The sequence below is a fragment of the Nothoprocta perdicaria genome, unplaced genomic scaffold (assembly GCF_003342845.1).
Source record: "Nothoprocta perdicaria isolate Ctin4 unplaced genomic scaffold, notPer1 scaffold_325, whole genome shotgun sequence".
NCBI lineage: Eukaryota > Metazoa > Chordata > Aves > Tinamiformes > Tinamidae > Nothoprocta > Nothoprocta perdicaria.
In genome coordinates this window covers 163,554-177,956 of record NW_020455561.1, presented here as the reverse complement: position 1 = coordinate 177,956, position 14,403 = coordinate 163,554, and positions in this window count along the sequence as shown.

Sequence of the window (14,403 nt, the reverse complement as noted above, 5' to 3'; positions counted from 1 at the left end):
AACCTCCTGGACTGTCTGTTACTGGCTGTGCAGTTTTCCCAGCAGATATCAGGGTGGTTGAAATCCCCCAAGAGGATCAGGGCCTATGATCAGGAGGCTTCTTGCAGCTGCCTGTAGAAGACCTCATCCATTTCCTCATCTTGGTCAGGAGGCCTGTAGTAAACTCCCACCACAGAGTCACCCTTATTGGCTTGCCCTTTTATCCTTACCCACAGGCTTACTACTCATGTTCCATCCTCTCCTATGCTGAGCTCTATGCATTCACATAAAGAGCAACTCTGCCACCTCACCTTCCTGCCCTGTCCCTCCTGAAAAGCCTATAGCCCTCCATGGCCACATTCCAGTCATGGGAGCTGTCCCACTATGYCTCAGTAATTGCGATGAGATCATGGCCCTGTAGCCGCACGTGCATCTCCAATTCCTCTTGTTTATTCCCCATGCTGTGTGCATTTATGTAGAGGTGGGGCTCCCAATGTGCCTCTCCTCCTTGTCGGGACAGCTGCAGTCTGACTATGTGGGCCTCCAGAAGTTCTCRTATTTTGCCCTTTGGCCCCTTCAGTCCTTGAGCGCCCTTCACTGGCCATGGCACTAGACTGCTGTGGGTGATGTAATGAGCCATCAGCCACCATCTCATCTGCCRCCCCACTGATACTCCCCTCCCCCCTCGAATCTAATTTAAAGCCCTCTTGATGAGCCCAGCTAGCTCCTGACCCAGTGCTCTCTTCCCGCTTTGAGAAAGATGAACCCCATTRGATACCATCATGCCTGGTGCCATGTAAGGAAGGCTTCCTGTTATCAAAGAAGCCAAAGTTATGGCGATGACACCAGYCGTGGAGCCACATGTTAATGGACTGTACTCTGCGATTTCTTTCTATATTGCTGGCAGCGCTGGGAAGAACCGAACAGAAAATGACCTGCGCGCCTGTGTTTCTCATCATCCACCCCAGCTCCCTAAAGTCTCTTCTGATTGCCCTGAGGCTACGTGTCTCTGCTTCCTCTCCACCCACATGTAGGACCATCAAAGGATAACAGTCCGCGAGGCTACCTCATCTTACTGGAAAACCAAGCAAATCAAAGCTGCTTATCCTTCCTCATCCTGCAGACTTACAACAGCCCAAAACATAAAACAGACCTTCTAAGCTCAATCCTACATATATCCTTGAATCCCCAAATGCAAGGGCCAAGTTTCAGAAAAATGTTTCTCCTGAAGCCAAATAACATTTTTTCTCCAGACTAGATTACTGTTTTAATCCTCAATCCTCCAATATTTCTATTAAAACTGTACTGACCCGGAAGATATTCACAGTCTTTCAAYTGGAAAAAAAAGTGACAGGAAGGCTTATATCAGGATTAAACACATTTCAATGAACCTACTTACTCTTATGAAGAATCCRAATAAAATTAACTCACAGCTAAAACAGGAAAATCACAAATCAATAAAGAATACATTGTTGGAGGCAAGTGATACACATATGAATTAAATCTATTAATTAAATTTGTTAACAAATTTAAGTCATATGCACAAAAGTTGCATATGAAGTTAACGCAAAAAAAAAATCACATGATAATGCTGATGAAATTTAARATTAGAGCTTTGCACATAGCATATGGGATTGTAGGCAAAATTTTCTCCTATGTTTGGATGGTAGTTAAAGGTCTTTTCTTGGCACTGTAAAATCCTGAAGTTTTCTGTCTGTGTCAAGTCTGTGTGCAACTGACTTGTGTCCTGCCTAAACAAAACAGAGCCACTCTGAGGAAAGTGTGCTGTTCCTCTGCAGTTTAAACAGGGAGAATTAGGAGCCCAAATGCTGCATGGAGTCCTACTAAGTTCAAGAAAGAATGCTAAAGAGAAGGGAGTATCCAAAATGCCATTTTTGTACTATGTAGTAGATCTAAAGAAAAGTGCAGAATACCTCCCTAAAGTAACATGTTAGCTTCTTTGGATCTTTTCCCAGGTACTCCCTCTTCCTCATTCACACTACTGAGATTTAAGCGATCTTGTTAATGTCTTCCTGAGATGCAGCAAGACTTCAATGTCTCTTTGTGGAAAGGCAAGGCCCTAAGTTAAACTAAGAAGTCTCCTCAGTTACAACCAAGACTATTTCTAGAGACATGGGTAGCTACATATTGCCCAAAAATTTGATTGTCTCTTTTCTTACAGAAGATGGAAAATGGTTGATAAAGTTCCATATTCTGCTCTTTTAGAATGGTCAATAAAGTTCCATGTTCAGTTCTTTTAGACAAAATAACTTGATTGTGGGGTATTTGCTTGTTTCCACACAATGAAAAGGTGAGTTGGCTTATCTGTTTTTCTAATATGCAAAAGAACTTGTTATCTGAGCTGTGTTTCTCCAGATATAACTTAGGCACTGATATTTGGCTTTGCCCAATATGCGTCTCCAGTGATGAGTGTAGAGGGTGCAATAGTACTGCATTCCTGCATGAAAAACCTTGAAGCCTGCTGTTCAGAGCACTATTCCTGCCATGAGTGCCCATGCCAAGGGCATCCGTGAGTAGTAAATCTCCAATTTAGACATAAAATATCAAATTTGGTGCCTAGAACAGGAAGAATGCTATTATAGTAACAAACTTTGATTGGTTTAAATGATTTTCTCAGTAACTCATAGAAAATATGCTTCATTTGTAAACAGGAAGCAACTTTTTGCAAAGGTTACTTTCTACCATTCTTTGACCTGTTACATATCCTTTAACCTTTGGATTGCTCCAGATCATCTTCAGAGTAGATGTACTCTATGAACCTGATAATGCTAGGGCAAGGCAAAGAGAGGAGGAAGAATAACTCTTTTATAATGCAACATTTACTGGATCTGAAAATAAGTTACACAATCAAGCTAAAATGAGTTAACAAATTCTCACGCAGGAGCTCAAAGACAGTGAAAATTTCCCAGATTAAATTTAACATAATCAAATTTAACCCTTTCTCATCATTTGTCTGGGGTTAACAAGCTATTCAGACTGTGGAACAGGTAAGCAGATACATGGTGGCCTAGTAAGATCATTACAATTTATGCATGTGACRAAGTTGGTTGCACAAGAATCCTGAGTATTGCACATCTTAACTCTTAGGATCATGGTATTTCTTTGAGTAGAACAACAAATAGGAAAAAAAATAATATAGATGTGCACATTCAAAGTCATTTTATTACTGCAGATGAACTGGCAATACTTACAAGAACAAAGCAATTCAAGAACCCATCTATTTTACTGCACTCAAACTAAATCAGCTTGTTGAAAATTGCAGTGAACTATGGATAATTAGCACTGTGATTGTTATATTTATTTCTTTATGAGACTTTAATGCACTATTTGTTTCTCCTCCTCTTCTATTTTTTTTTCCTTTCTTGATATTTTAATGTGAATCATTTATTCAAAAATACTGTTCTGAATCTGTGAGAGCAAATGAATTGTAAAATACCCATCCATATTGTACTTCTATTTAAATTATTAGCTATGATTTTATTTCTTAATACAGATTATCTCTCCTGAGAAAGAGAAAGACTAATGTTGCAGTAACATCTTATTCACTGGAAAACTCGTAGCACTTTATGAAAGGCGGATGAATTCCACATGAGCTCCTACATATATAGACATGGCAAAACAATCACAGAACCACAGAATGGYTAAGGCTGGAAGGAACCTCTAGAGATCACCTATTTCAACCTCCCTGCTCAAGCAGGGACATGTAGAGCAGGCAGCACAGGGTGACATCCAGGTGGGTCTCCAGAGAAGGAGACCACAGCCWCTCAGGGCAACCTGTTCCAGAGCTCCGTCATCCTCACAGCAAAGTTCTTCCTCACATGGTTTCAAGTTGTACCCCTTGTCCTGTCACTGGCCACCACAGGATCCCATAATTTCTTGCATATAGGCACAGTTTTGTAATGTTTTAAGAACTATTCTCCTTTCTGCTATTGACATTGGAAATTATTCTAGCTCCATAATATCTGCAAGTCCACAACAACTACAGACCTAATGGTGGTCATTCTTGGCCAAAATGAAAGAAGTATTCTGCATTACAAGCCTTTCTTCCCTCTATTTATCTCCTGCTTGCACCACCACTGTCTTCTCTGGTTTTATCCCTCTTCCCTGGATGTAAAGGGGCTGACTAAAATGAGAAATACTGCACAAGTACATCATAAAAACCTAATTGCTGCCTTGGCACACAAGTCCACCGATCTATCAGTCTACTAGTCTAGAATGATAGGACTGCATTTCTGTACCTGTGTAATTTCAGTGTATGTTCCTTAATAGCTAGGTATACAATATCATAAAAATTCAGTCCAATGAATTTGAGTGAAATACTTAGCAATGGGGCCAATGATCATAGAAATTCTAAGTATCTTCTAGGTAGTAATTATTTGATTTTTATAGCACAGAAACATGGAAAAGACAGTTACAGAAGCTTGAAAAAGAGGGAGATTTTGATATCTCATTAGTTATGTAGAGGCAAAACGTAAATTCTCATTCAAACAAAAAAGAAATTCGAACACAACAGAGATCTTCCTGTCAAGTCCGTCCTGTCTGCAGCAATTATTCTTATAGTGGTTTTTGATCATCATATGGAAGTCTATGCTGAATTTCAAAACTTTCAAGACATAAATAAAATTGCTCTACATGTAAAAAACAAAAGGAAAGAACAAGAGGAGAGGAGAGGAGAGGAGAGGAGAGGAGAGGAGAGGAGAGGAGAGGAGAGGGGAAGGGGAGAGGAGGGATGGGGAGTGAAGGGGAAGGGGAAGGGGAAGGGGAGTGAGGGGGAAGGGGAAGGGGAGGGGAGGGAAGGAGAGGAAAGGGAAGAGAAGTCTTTTGTCATTCTTAGTAGCCTCATTTTTAATATATTTAATTGGCTGAAAGCAGTTGTAAAAATGAAGGTGGAGCTTAAAACTGATCCTCCCCTTTCTTAGGTGACTTGTCAATGCCTACAACATGGTTRGTGGCTTTGAGAAGAACTTCTGATGATTTACGAAGGTTTCATAGAAAAAATGTGCAATGATGCCRGCTGGTTTGGACCCTTCAGGTAATACTACAAAAATAAACTATACTGTCTGGCAATTCAAGGAACATTGACCAGGCTAGTGTGAACTTAGACAATCTCTTGATATGTCCCAAAACACAGCCATAGGGAGCTATTGWGATATTGACTATATAATTATATTTGCCTGGAGATATTTCTTGTTGCCAATTTTAAAGGACATGAAAGTGGGAGCTATGAGAACTGAAAGTCTGGCTTTGGCAACCACAAGTACAACAGACTATTGTGTGTCACTTTGTGAACCTCAGAAGACTAAATGACTAAGAGCAGAATCATTTTCAGAGCACTAAGGTGTCAGGAGATGCTTCAGCTGGATATGCCTTAGTTAGATGAGATGCTGTTTTTTTTTATGGAGACAGCCAAATAAAATTTTGTGACATGGAAGTAGTCACCTTTTCTGCCTTAAAGATCTAAAAAAATATGTGACTACTTGACTGAAAGAAGAGTTCCAGGAATTTTCATGTAGTTGATCTCAGGAGTAAGAATGAAAGTCCGCGGCTGCGATTTGTATGCCCATGCTCTGTTTGCCCCAAAGTAACCTAACTAAAATTACAGAAGATTGGTACTCGGTCACCCTGAAATACGGATCAAAGCCATAAAATTTAATAGCAGGATTCTTATTGATTTCAGTTACAACTTCAAGGTTTTTTGAGCAGTTCCAACTTCCAACTCTAATATATTCACAACAATAACTTCAAAAGAGATTTAATCACACTTATTAATTAATTWATTTATTTTCCTGAGGAAAACACAAATGGTTGCATGAACTACAAGAAAATCCTTTTTGGAGCTATATTATCTTTTATCATATTATCATCAATTGGACTAAAATAGTATAGGACATTTACATTTTCCTAACAGTGAAATGTTCCATCCACTTGAAAAAAGAAAGGTTTAGTCTTCTTTAAAAAAAAAAAAAAAAAGTAATTATTATCCTTGATTAYCACAGCCTTGATGCTTATTATATCATGAATTCTTTAATAATTTGAAATAAAGGAGGGACAGGAGTAAATATGTCTTCTAACTCTAACGACAAATAATGATATGCTGCTTTTTAGCTCTGTTAATATGAATAAGCATTTAATGGATTAGTAAATGTTGTTTTGAAATCATTGCCCTAATTAGCATACCATTAGTACCATCACACAAAAGTTGAAAAATAAAACAAGCCTAAATGCTTGGTCAAACAAAAAGCTTACATTCCTGTATAATAAAAAATAGTCAGCAGCTGCAGGAGTCARGTTTAGGTACTAAAAGCCTAAATTATAAAATTCACATGACCTTAGCTACTTTATCTGCAATAATCCTGCAATTTTGTATGACACAAAAATTTCTGCTCCCAAAATCCTTCTACATATCAAAAATTGAATGACCTATATTTTTTTAAGTCTGCAAGCTTTTTTTCTTTTTTTTTTTTTCTTTTTTTTTTGAATAAAAGATCTTAGAGGATGAAATGATCTCTTTGTTTCCTTGATTGGATAATATACAGTTTAACTGTCAGTGGATCTCCAGTTGGAACCTACATGTATTGTTATAATGGAGATCTCAGACTGTTTTGTACGAAAGGCTTAAAACCACTTGAAGTCAGGGCTCTGCTCTAACAAGTTCAGTATAAATATATATAGATGTGTTTCAATTCAATCCAACTTGAACTAAAAAAATTTTTTTTAATATATTTTTAGCAGAATTATGCATGCTCCTGAAGCTACACCTGAAGACTCTTTTGAAGATTATTCTGGGAAAAAGAAAGGGAAAAATATCTGTCCTCTGTCAATAAACAGAAAATGATGAATGTGATCTGAGATCTTTGAGGACAACAGTAAACTTGTGCTAAAAGATTTGCCAGGTGACTGAAAACAATGACACGGATCACAGCCTTCCTGGAAAGCATCATATTCAAGAAAGAATACAGTGCTGTTATCTTCCTCTCCATTGATTAATCTTACCTGGCTGTAAATATCTAATAGTTAGATACTTAAACTTGATCTAGAAACTCTATGTTATCTGAGAGGGGAAAAAAAAAAAAAAAAAGAAGAATGATGTACATTCACATAAATTGTCTTCTGGAAATGCCTTTTTGTTTTGTTTTGTTTTGTTTTTGCTGGTTTCTACATATTAAATCTCAGATGGCTAGCTTTCTTTTTGYTTTTGTTTTATAAAAATATTTAATACCTAAATAAACAGAGAAGAATCCAACCAATGCACAACAGATTGGGTCAGGCCCTCAGTCAGTGAAAATTATTATAATTTGATGAAAATCATCAGCCACTGTGATCCTGAGTCCTGGGAATTCAGTGAGATACAACTTTCAAAAAGTCTATCTAAAAATAAATAGATTCAAAAAATATCTATATCTATATTTGTATTTATACTACAATCCCTTTAGATCTGGTCTGTAATTTTTATACCATATCATTAGGCAGTTAATTTTAAAAAGATATAACAAAAGACAGAAAGCAGAAATAAAAGAGGTAATATTATCATGATAAGAAACAACAATGCAGATACACAAATAAAAATAATAATTTCTTAAAAAGTACTGAGCTTTCTTTAGGCTTTTTGATGAGTCAAAACTTTAAAAAAAAAAAAAAAAAGGTTAGAGAAAGGATAAAGCATTAACTCTGTAATTTTTTTTAGGTTTCTTCTCAAGCACRGAAAAACATTAAATGCCTAAAAACATTCTTAAGAATGACAAATGTGGCATAAAATCTGTACTGAATCTTGAAAAATAAACACTATGAGTTGGATGTAGCCACTGAGGCTAGTAAAGAAATTTTTAAAAGATGGCCATGGCACTCAATACAATAAACTCAGGACATAAAATGATATACTGTCCTGATAAAATTATGGTTTAATACACACATATTAATATTTTTCCCATTTGTTGCCATAGCAAAAATAGGTTGCTTTGTAAATGGTAGTAAATGACAAAAATATTTTTTCTGAATCAACCTGCTTTATTTCAGTTCCTTTATTTTGAATACAATGATCATACAAGCATTGGGTTGTATAGTGTTTTTTTAAAAKCTCAATAAATCCCAAAACCCTTTTAGAAGGTAAAATTGAATTGCTAGTATGTTACCTCCAGTGAAGCAATTTTTGGTAGTAAAACATGTGGGAGAACGAAGCTGAAATTAGTGTTGGAGGAGATAAAGTTAATATAACCAATATCGTAAATATGCAGCCATTTTGGTTTGACTTCTTGATAAAGCTGAAAAATCCCTYAAGTAATTTGTTTTCTATATTTTCCAAAAGTAAATGCCTGCTTTTTCAGCAATGTATGATTTAYTGTGCATATAAGTAGAAAATCTCTATGAACTACTCAAGATTAGTTCAGGGTCTATTGAATAGAATATATATGTTTAACAACATTTTGAATAGGAACTTGGATTTATTTCTCTGAAATATACTTTTTGATCTTGGTGCTATTGAAGCCCATCTTTCTCCTCCTGATTAGTCARTTATCCCTTTCCAATTTTGTCAATAAATCAAATTGATAATATGATCAGCTGTTTGCCAAACTGAGGAAGTGGTTCTACAAAGTGTCTTAAATGGTGCTCAGCTCTGAACRTGTGAATAATAAGGGTATTAAAGATTGCTTTATGTGACAATATGTTGGTTAGGTAATAGAGAGAATATGAAATGAATAAAGATGTATGAATGCAGAGAAGGTCAAATACTATCTCTTAGAGGAAATCAACAGTGTTTGCCTAATCTGCAAGTAGAGGCAGGCTCATGGTTTGCTTTTGGTGAACGTAGAGGCATTAACAAAAACAGAAACAATGCAGTAGCCCCAAATCCTGTGCAAGCTAGTCCAGTTAGGACAAGGTGGACATTACCTTTTCCATTCTACTTCTGAATATCTCTAAAGAAGAAGATGTCATAACCATAGSCACATGATGTAGCCAAGCTGATGTTTTTGGCTATGAAGTGCGAAATATRTCTCATTTCATCTGAGATATGCATACATACACATAAGCTAGTTAACTGATCTAATCTAACTACTAATCTATAATTACTACTGAGAACTGACTCGAACATCCCAATCTAATAAATTTCTGCTGCATATCAGATGAATTATGCTCTAAAGGTTCCTTCCCTTCACTGACCATAAGGAAAACTCAGATTACTCGGAGTATCTAGACTATAAAACATCTAAAGCCAGATGGGAAGAGTCTTATGCAAAAGGAAGAAAATAAAAGTTAGGAAACCTAATTTTTTTTCTAGGAATGTGAAAGTACATTTTTAAGAAAAATCACCTTGCTAAAATTATTGCAGACTGTTAATATTTCCATTGATTACAAGCTGTTCTCACTGGTGGCCAGCGATAGGACGAGGGGTAATGGCCGCAAGCTGAAGCATAAGAAGTTCCGTCTCCAGGTGAGGAGCAACTTCTTTACTGTGAGGGTGACAGAGCAGTGTAATAGGCTGCCCAGGGAGGATGTGGAGTCTCCTACTTTGGAGGTCTTCAAAACCCGCCTGGATGCCACCCTGTGCCACATGCTCTAGGTGTGCCTGCTTGAGCAGGAAGGTTGGACTAGATGATCTGTAGAGGTCCCTTCCAACCTTAAATATTCTGTGATTCTGTGATTCATAGTAAGAGGTACACAGCAGTGCCCATCTTCTTACAGGTAYTTTAGAAAACATAAACCTGGCAATAATACAGCAACAAGAAACTTTGAAACTAAATTTTACATAGAAAATTGTATAAAATATTCATGGGGAAGATCTACATGCTTGACCATCTAGTCATTGCAGGTTTCATCTTTATAACTATTCTCAGTGCTATGGTTATTGTAATTTTAACACATCTTAATCAAACAAGTTTCCATCATTTATCTTGGGAAGGTTTTCCTTTGAACAGCAGGAGTTTTTTTGTCAAATTAATACCTTCATGCAGAAATTCTTTTTTTGTTTTTGCTTAGAGATCATAAATGCTAAAATATTGTTTGGTAATGCAATGGTGAAAAAAATGGTAAATACCATTCCTCTGAGGATAGATTTATATTCCTTCACAGTTAATAATCAAAGTCCCATTGACCTCCATCATCAAAATTAAATGTTTAGCCATAAATTAGTCTTTTAATTATTCCTCATTATTCAGTCATTTCCACCCCTTATTCATGAATTACTTTACTCATGAATTCCTTCCAGGCCCTTCTGTGAACAGCTGCTGTCTTGATTACGGGTGGGTTTTTCTGTTGTTGATTTTTGTTTGTTTGTTTTCTTTCTGTTATTGTCAAAAACAGTGCATTTCAGAGGTAAAGCACTACCCAGAGAAACTATCCCCAACCTGATCAAGGACATGACACTTCTATATACGCAGCTCTCAATAATGTTTTCTGTTGTGTCACACTACAAGCTACTTCTCAATCTAATTTACTGCTGATGTCTTTTACTCTCCCTTGGCAATACTGTGACATCAAGATTTCAGGATTTCTTTCTTTCTTTCTTTTTTTTTTTTTAAATATATATATATATTTAGCTTGGCTTTTTCTTTTCTGATTTTGCAAATTGAAGATACCAATTTCAGGGACAGCTAAGTAGTTGCATACACAAACACAGATCTCACCTCTCCCCATAAACTTGAAGCAAATGCCATAGCATCATTCAAACTTATTGACAAAAATTTGAAAAAAAAATAGGAACAGTTCATCATTTCTTGCAGTTTTTGCAAAAGCAGCCACTATTTATTTTCACCACAAGATTGCCAAATTGTCTGCCCAGGATCTAAATGATTTGACTTAGAATTGCAATCCATAATTACAGGTGAGGACTTGGTGGTGCTATTTAAGCATGTTTTTTTTCCACACTGATCCACATTCTGCTTTATACCTTCTGGCAGCATTTGTCGGTTCCTTTCAAATTTAACTATATTAGCTTTTGGGAAAAGAAATCTTAATTTGCCACATTTACTGAAATTTTCCCCTTTTCATTTTGCATGGGTGACCCATTTTTCTTCCTTTTCCATCCTTCAAAATGTAAATGAAAATATGCTATTTATAGCAGCAAAACCTGGACTGTTCTAATGCTAAGACATTTTATCCAAAATCTAAAGATTCTTCCCAAAATGGCAATAACTTAACCTCAAAGAGTAGCCTATACTACTACAGGTTAGCACAGTAAGTTAAGAATATCACATCTAATTGAAACTGCAGGAGAAATTCATATAAGCAAAATGTAATTATCTGAGCTGAAGCTCTGCCAGGACACYTGGGTTATCTCCTGCTCTTGCAGAGGCTGGTATGGCATCATTAGTGACCACATGTAGTCAGGACTCCATTTTCCATCTCATCGGAAAGGCGACATCACCTCCAGCAGTACAGTAGCCATAGCACCACACTGGGGCATAAACTGAGAGRCAGTCTGTTAAGGGGAATGCTGACAATTCCTCTCACAGCACCTTGCTGTGTGTTGGGTGCCTCTCCCAGAATGATCCTTATTAAATGGCCGCAAGTAAATAATTTATATTCTGTATTGGATTTCTGAGCCTGTGCCTACAGCATCTTCTGACAGTCTTTTTAAAAACAACACCTCTCCTTTAAGCTCATTCTTTCAAATGTATGAGCTCTCCATCTCACAATGAAGGAAAATATGTATCTGATCATTAGGTACAAAGAGCCCCAAATGAAGTCCTGTCATGTAAAAAGATTTTGTAAATTACTCTGCAGTCATGTAAGTATGAAAAATGCCATAATCTTCTAGAAAATAATAATTAATTTGAAAGATATCTTTAATCAGTCAACAATATATATTCCAAGTTTTCTGATAGATTCCACATTCATTGACAGTGAACTGCTTAAACATAAAATAAGTAAATAATAAAAATAAAATTAAAATTAAAAAAAGAATTAAAATATTATTTTTCACTAATGTCAGCTCTGAATTCTAGATTTAAGTCTTAATTTTAGGTTATGATYCCCATGCCATTTGCCCTGTAACATGACAAGTCACATGTGAAAGTGAKCTATTCAAGCTATTAGCTATTTGCACTGGTTAGAAAGGTTTTAAAGGTTTAAAAARGGGAAAAAAATGAAAAAGAGTCCAAGCAATTCTCAAGGCAAGTTAAAAGAATTGAACGAAGCACATATTTTTATGTACACAGTCCTGTGTTCCTGTGAAGTTGATGCAGTTGTCAAACAATGTCACTTTGACACATGGTCGCACCAGATAATAAGATTACAATGAAAAACAATAAAAAGGGAATTGAGCTGGGTCATTCTTGACCCACTCTGTCATTTGCCCTGGGGATCTTTTAAAGGTATCTGATGACAGTGCAGCCAGAAGGCTATGTCCTTGAATAGCTCAGCAGCTGTATAAAATAAAAGTAATCTCTGCTCCCCTTTCATTGCAGTATTTCCCATGCAATTTTCATGTCTTTTGCACATCTCTCCTTCTCTGTCACTTACTCTTTGTTAGCATTGCAGAGGAGGAAACCTTCATAGGTGAAAGCACAAAATCAGATATCATCACCAAATAAGTGCCAGAGGATTTCATCTGCCGTAATAACAGAGAATCAGACTTATGGGTTTTGGACAAAATTCAAGACAAGTTTGCTAACTCAGGACTTGATATGGGATGTGTTCTTGTCCCAGCAGTATGCAGAATTGCTACCTTATTAGGTACACAACCAACTTAATGCATTTTGCATTTTTAAGGGCTTTCTTTTTTCTTTTTCCTTTTTCCTTTTTCTTTTTTAACCTAAATATGATTTCCAAACCTGGAAGTTTTCAAGAAGTTCTCATTGGAGCCCCCCATATAACATGAAACATAATTGAAAGCTACCATCCAGCTGTCTACATGAAGCTCCACTGCTCCCAGCAACAGTGACTGGTGTAAAAAATCTCTMTATATATCTGAAGTTTTCACATCCTGAAGAACCTGACTTCTCACTCACAAAACCTCAGTGATGTTGAAACAGCTGCTACTGCTCATGTCCAGAGAAACAGAATTATTTATTCAAATAGCATCAAGTCTGGGTGTCCAGGCTACATGACTCTTCTTTCCAGGCCTGATTGCCTCAGGATTGCCTGTTATAAACCTTTTGTCAGAAKTGCCTTAAGCAAGTTCAGATCATCCAAACCTTGGATTTCCAGTGTAGTMAACAGTTATAAAAAAGGGTACATTTATGAAGTTATGAGTGATCTAGGATCACATGACTAGGAAAAAAAAAATTGTGTTTTCCTCATTCAATTATATTTCATCAATGAAAAATGAGATTTTAATTTCTCCCAGAAATTTGTCTTTTTTACTTTCTTGCCTTACCTATTCTTGTGTCTCTTTTTGTCACTTGAACATTCATAGTTTCTTGGTGGTCTGTAAGACTCACCAAGTATCCCACTATCTCTTCTCTTGTATCTAAACACTTTTTATTTTTCTTTTCTTTTTTAACATTTTAATGTGTATAAATTTTCACACTTGATTCCATAACCAGTGGCTATGGTTTTGGAGACAAGGGTTTGCCGTCCAATATTAAGCTCTATTGACACATAGTTCTCACATTGGCACATAGTTCCAAGTTGTGTCATGAGTAACTATACAAYATCTAGATCTAAATATTTGTGTCTTGATAGTCAAGTGACTAAATAAAAAGAAATTTCTTTTGCATCAAAGACTTACTTTGATAAACTTTTCAGATTTACATATGGGCATGTTCTGTCATCACTGGCAGTTTTCAAAGGAAAACATTGCAAATAGATTTACTTCTCACTTTAGAATGATATTTTCTTATTTAATTAATCTATAAGATATGYCTTATTATATTGTTATATCTTAAGATATTTTCTTACATAAAATATTTTGAGGAAAATTCTTTTCAGAGTAGTTACTAGCCATAAAGTATACCACTGTAAAATCATTAAAATTAAGCAACATATAGAAAAACAATAAGAAGTTACTGTTATTTATCCTTTTTTTTTAAACAAAGTTAGCTACTATTTTCATATTAAAAAAAAAAGTGATAATTGTTTTCATCATGCACTCATGCAGCTTAGAAGTGCACTTTCTATTCAGTTTCATTCAAGGAGTCTTATAACATAGTCTTTAGCTCGGACAGTTTATGTCCTTATCCAACAAGARAATCTGCTTCATATTTGCTAATTATATCTTCAAGCAGTTGCCTTGTGCAACTAAACCTTTTTTTCAGTATTTTTTGCTACATAAAAGTTACTTTTGAAAGGCCTTGACATCTTAATTTTGCAGATCCTCAACTGAATTTTATTTTTGTCTTTATTMTTCTGTTTATTTTTCTAGATCCTTCTTGTAAGTCTTACGCTTTTCTGGCAAAGAACACTTCAGGACACCTCCTCTTTACCACGCAAGTCTCCTGTGAACTTGGTAAAGCAGCTCTTCTGTGT